General features: G+C 34.8%; 1 pseudogene; it reads left to right on the top strand.

Moving 5' to 3' along the window:
- Positions 1–1,632: 1,632 nt before the first annotated feature.
- Positions 1,633–2,286, top strand: LOC122137241 (annotated as a pseudogene).
- The last annotated feature ends 3,621 nt before the right edge of the window (positions 2,287–5,907 follow it).

Raw genomic sequence — 5,907 nt, 5'->3', positions numbered from 1 at the left:
GAAATACAGTGATATAAAAACACCCGCGACTTCAGTGTATGGGAAACACTGCAGAATTTACACTTCAATTATGAGACTACAGATTACATCATTGTCTAAAAGTATTGTAATTGTCAGCAATTTGTTATAAAAACGCTTTTCATAATTGTAACATAAGCATATTTATATACTACAATTATTCAGGTGCATCTGTAATAACTGCGAAAAGCTTGAGGCTACAGCAGCACTTCTTCTTTCTTTCAAGCTGTTAGTCTTGTCTGGATGCACTCAACCAAGTTGCTTCTAACCATGACTCCCGCCTCTCCCCCAACCATTCAACTTTCCATAGGCTGGAATTATTTTGAATTATTATTCCTCTAATGGGCCGCTTTGTGATATCACAAACCCAGAAAAACAAACGTTTCGTGGTCCAAACGCAGCCGCTCTTTTGTAGTTCTTGAAAAGGGATTTTTTTTTTTTAACAAAATATCTCCATTTGGAGTGGACTTTGAGGATTTTGCAAGTTTAGAAGATCTTTTTTATGCCCAAACATACACACTACACACCACCTGGGAAATTCAAAAAAGTGAAAAAGCATAATAGGGACTCCCTTTAATAAAATATGATGTGTTATAGATTACTAGTGTATCAAGACAAGTGATTATAATGGAAAATGCTAATTAATTACAAGAATTAAAGTGTGACAAACTGCTAACATATTTCTATGTGATGATTTTACCTGCTTGCTGAGATTTGTATTCATGTTTGCAATGCTGAACTGCCTTTAGCATCCTCCCTTCTCTCTTTCTCTCTGGCTTTTTATGCTTAAGGTATTTATTATTTTTTGGTCTACAAAGTGTGTGCCAACGACAGCAAATTTTGTGTTATTTATATTAGATCTGATCGGGTACAATAATTTGATTAGACATTCTAAGAACGTGGATTTTTTTATCACTTTTTAAAAGACAGAGAACAAATCATTACTGACAGAACAAAGTACAAACTACCAAATTAATTCACCCAGCTTAATCATCCACTGGATTCATGATGTGGATTGTAATGCATCTACCTGTTAATGCAACAGGAACTGTGGTCTCCACTCCAGAGACTGGCACACCAATTGTGAGAAATGCTGCAGAATGGGCGGGAAAACATGGAGCGGATTAGCGGATCTTTAGCAGAGGGGGAACAGACCGCTTTGAGCTGGGGTAATGGGGCAACTCAGCCGATGAGTGCTAAGGGGCAGTGGCTCAGCCACCGGGCCACCCCCCCTGCACGGGCCTGATTCTGATGATACTTTTAGACTTTTTTAGACCTTGACAGTGTAATTTACTTTGGTGAGTCACTGAGACAATCACAAGTCTCTGGTTTTCATCCAAAATATCTTTAAATTGTGTTCAAGATGAACAAAGCTTTTTACTGGTTTGGAACGAAAGTAACCCTTTTAAATGTCACTTCATGATTGTTGGTATGTTTAAAGCATGTGTAACATGTTGTTTTATCTTGATTATCTTGTTTTCAAAATCATTAAAAAAGTCAGAATCTTAATTGAAAAATGTAATTTGATTTTGTGTTTGTTTAGTGATTAAATGTGACTGTGTTTTCTAGTGTGGATCATGGAGAAGAGTGCAGGATTACAGCAGGACTAAAGAAATGTACGCCTACAAAAAACACACTTTCTCTCTCTCTCTCTCTCTCCTGTAATGATTGTTGCTGCTATAAATATCCCCTGTTTCTGTGTTTAGGGGTTTGTTTTTTCACATTAGATCCAGACACACAGCAAACACTCTCCTCATTCTGTCTGAGCAGAACAGAAAAGTGGCAAATGTGGAACAATATCAGCCGTATCGTGATCATCCAGACAGATTCGATGAGAATCTTCAGGTGTTGTGTAAAGAGAGTGTGTGTGGACGCTGTTACTGGGAAACTGAGGGGAGGGAAGTGATGGTGTGTATATATCAGTGTCATATAAGAGCATCAGCAGGAAGGGATGGGGTAAAGAGTGTTGGTTTGGATATAATGATCAGTCCTGAGTTTGTTCTGCTTCTCCTGACAGATACTCATTCTATCACAATGACATAGAGACTTGTCTCCCCTGTGAAGCCCATCAGCAGTAGAATAGGAGGTTTGTGGATCACAGTGCAGGAACTCTGTCCTTCTACAGCGTCTCTGACACAATGAGCCTCATCCACACAGAACAGACCACATTCACTCAGCCTCTCTGTCCTGGGTTTACTGTTAATTTGAAATCATCAGTGAAACTGTGTTGATGAATCAGAATACACTGATGAGAGATTCTATCCATTATGCTTTTGAATTGCATGATAAAACAAGGTAACAATAAGATGTTATAGCCTCTTCTCTTCATGTGTTATTAATACTGCAGCTGAACTTCTGTTTTGTGAAATAATGTCAGAATAAATGTGTCATAATTCCCTCATAAAGACAGTAAGATCAGTGTGTGTGTGTAGCCCTGTGTTTTAGCCAGTCATCACAAACCTTTTTCAACATTTTCCACTTTTTAATTAAGAATAAGCCACTCTGATTATGAATAAGACATTTTTTTATACAGTATACTTCATTCTTACAAATTACAATTATGTGGAACATATTGTTATTTATTTGAATTTATATGGTACATAAAGCACAAGTTGCAAAAAGTTATGTCTCATTTTTCACACCATGTTGCCAAGATTTTAACAAGATATCCTATAGTCAAAAAAAAGAAAAATCCTTTTAATGTTTGTTTTCAGTAAACACTTTCATTTTATACATCACACATATTTTCATATATGACATGTTATTAAGCAAACAATAAGTGAGAAAAAAAGTTGTAAAAGTGTTCAGCTATATGTAAAACCAAACATTAACAAAATTTTTTCATAAGTGAACACTGCCCACTTATTCATATAATAATAATAATAATAATAATAATTATATATATATATATATATATTATATTTTTTTTCAATAAGCTAACATATATATATATATATATAGAGAGAGAGAGAGAGAGAGAGAGAGAGGTTAGCTTATTGATTGCTTTTTTATTGATAATATTACGTAATAATTATTGTACCCATTACTGTGTGCCTTACTATATTTCCAGTACATGGACATTCAACACTAAATTCAAAAAATGTTTTTTAATACCATTTTACTCAAAGTCCAACTCAACTTCAGGTTCAAGCTTTTCTTTACCTCTGAGCTGTTAAAATCATGGAAACAACTCAGCCTGGAAATCAGAGGGCTGTGGTGGTAAAGGAGCAACTGCACTTTTGGAAAAGACATGTACATGTAATGTTTTATGCCTTCTTTCTCTGAGATTCTATAAATGCAGTAACACTGGCAGACAGTTCCAGTATTACAGTGTGAACATCCTTAAAAGTAAATATTTCCATTTTAATATTACAAAAAATATAAAATAAATAAATAAAAAGAAGAAAAAGGAGAAACAAAAACAACAGTTTGGGAACCCCCTGATTAGGCACATCACTCACCTGAGAAGAACAACAGCAGGCATTGGCTTTAAAGGCAAATGTGACAGAAAGATCAAAATGATAAACTCCGGGCAAGGCGAGGTAACAGCAATACACCTCTGGTTCCCCAGAAGACAGTCTGAGAGAAAATTCAACATTAGCAATAAATAATTATGACAAATAAATGATAATTACTACTCACACTGGTATATAGAATGCTCAGCAGTAAGAGCTGGGTGGTAATCTAATTACATGTCATCTGGATTATGTAATCAGATTCCAAAAATTATGTAATTGGTAATTAGAGTTAGTTAGATTTTAAAATTCTCGTAATCAGACTACAGTTACTTTTTTATTGATTACATACTATTCACACACAATAGCAATAAATTATTCATCATTTACTGATTCTCTCTAAATTCCTCCTTTTTTATCTTTTAATTTTCCTTTCTAAAATACTCTTACAATGCTTATATACACTCAAAAAAGTCCAGTTTTGTGGTACATTCACACATAGACTAGTCATTAGTCAGGTGTCTAAGCACAGCATTTGACCCATGGATTTACAAAAATGATTTCAGATTTCGACATTGCATCAACTATGAACACATTCATTTTTATTTGAATGATGACTTGCTTATTTAACCATGTATAATTATGTATTATTGTATTGTATTGTCTGAAGGAGCCGTGACAGAGGTAGGCCCAAAGGTATGGCAAGGGGATGCAGTGTCTCGTTCCCTATCTGGGAACCATGATTACATGTGTCACATGAGATGTATCCCTTTCAAGGATACTCCACACTGCGTCCCCTTGGGCAGTGGTTCTCAACCACATTTCTGGAGGACCCCCAACACTGCACATTTTGCATGTCTCCTTTGTCTGACACGCCCATTTCAGTAATGAGCAGGTGACCTGAATCAGGTGTGTTTGATTAAGGAGATATGCAAAATGTGCAGTGTTGAGGGTCCTCCAGGAATGTGGTTGAGAACCACTGCCCTAGGGGACACAATGGGGAACGAAATACCAAACATGCCATGGCCTTGTGCATGCCTGACCACCTGGTGAGAGAGCACCAGAAAGTGGCAAACACATACCAAAGATGAGGGGCAGCTAATGACACTTGGACAACGGGCCATCTACTTAACCCTCTGGAGTCTAAGGGCATTTTTTGGGGCCTGGAGAAGTTTTGTCATGCCCTGACATTTGTGCTTTTTTCAGTTTCTTATAAATATCTAAAATGGCTAAAGTCTAATCTCACTGTAATCAGCACAAACTAGGCTATAATAATATGTGAGCAGCATGTATGTACATGATTGTGTTTTTGAGAAAAAAATGTTATGCGTGGTTAGTGAAAAACTAAAAATGTTAAATCACTTGAATAAGGCAATAAAACACATACAGAAAATTGGTTCCCAGATATTTTGAGAACTGGAGCTTGTAGCCTAGAATTTTTTTTTTTTCTAAATGATGTGAAAATCATCTGGTTTACTCACTTACAGAAAAACAATATATTGATTTAAATTTTCTAAGACACTTTTTGTTGGTAAAAGTCATATGCCAGTAGGCGTCAACTATCATGAATTCACACCTGAGAAGACAAAGGCCTGCATAATGAGTTGCATAATGAGCCATTCAGTCAGCTGTGTGACTGAGAGGGATGAGTTACAAGAAAGAATGTGAGGACAAAATAAATCTATATAATTTTATGTTTGTAGTTTATTTAGAATATATTTAATTATCCCACAAAATAATTTAATATTCACTTGTGAGTGCAGTTAAAACAGTTTATTAGGAAAAATCAAAGCTGACTTTCAAACTGAATTTTTTGCATCATTACTCCAGTCACACAATCCTTCAGAAATCCTTTTAACAATCTTATTTTCTACAAAAAAACATTTATTGTTATTATTATCATCATTATTATTATTATTATTATTATTATTATTATTATTATTATTATTATTATTAATGTTGAAAAGAGCTGAGAATATTTTTTTTAGGTTTTTTAGGGGGGATAAATTGAAAGAACAGCAATGATTGTTACATTTGTTACAGTTACATTTATTGGTACATTTATATTATTTACATCAAGCTTTTGAATGGTATAGTAGTGTATATTGTTATTGAAACTTCATAATATTTCACTTGATTAAACATTTAGTCAGGAATTATAGTTTGGAAAAGTCTTTGGAAAAAGTCTAACTAGTAAAATGTTTACATGTTATGTGAAAACTAGTACAAGCATATAAATAAATAAAAAAGAGACTTACTCATGTTTATGATCTCTGCTGAATAAAGTGCTTCATTCTTTTCTGAGGAAATCCAAATCTCAAATCCTCAACCACATCACATCTTTTGGGGTGAATTATGTCTTATTCCTCTCATCGCTTCAAGATGAATGGCGTGCTCAATCCCTTTAAGTTTGATTTGGGTGCTCTTCGTCCAA

Source organism: Cyprinus carpio, chromosome B4, assembly GCF_018340385.1.
Source record: "Cyprinus carpio isolate SPL01 chromosome B4, ASM1834038v1, whole genome shotgun sequence".
In the NCBI taxonomy this organism is placed as follows: Eukaryota; Metazoa; Chordata; class Actinopteri; order Cypriniformes; family Cyprinidae; genus Cyprinus; species Cyprinus carpio.
Note: the sequence above shows the minus strand (reverse complement) of the source record. Positions and strands in the feature narration are given on the sequence as shown.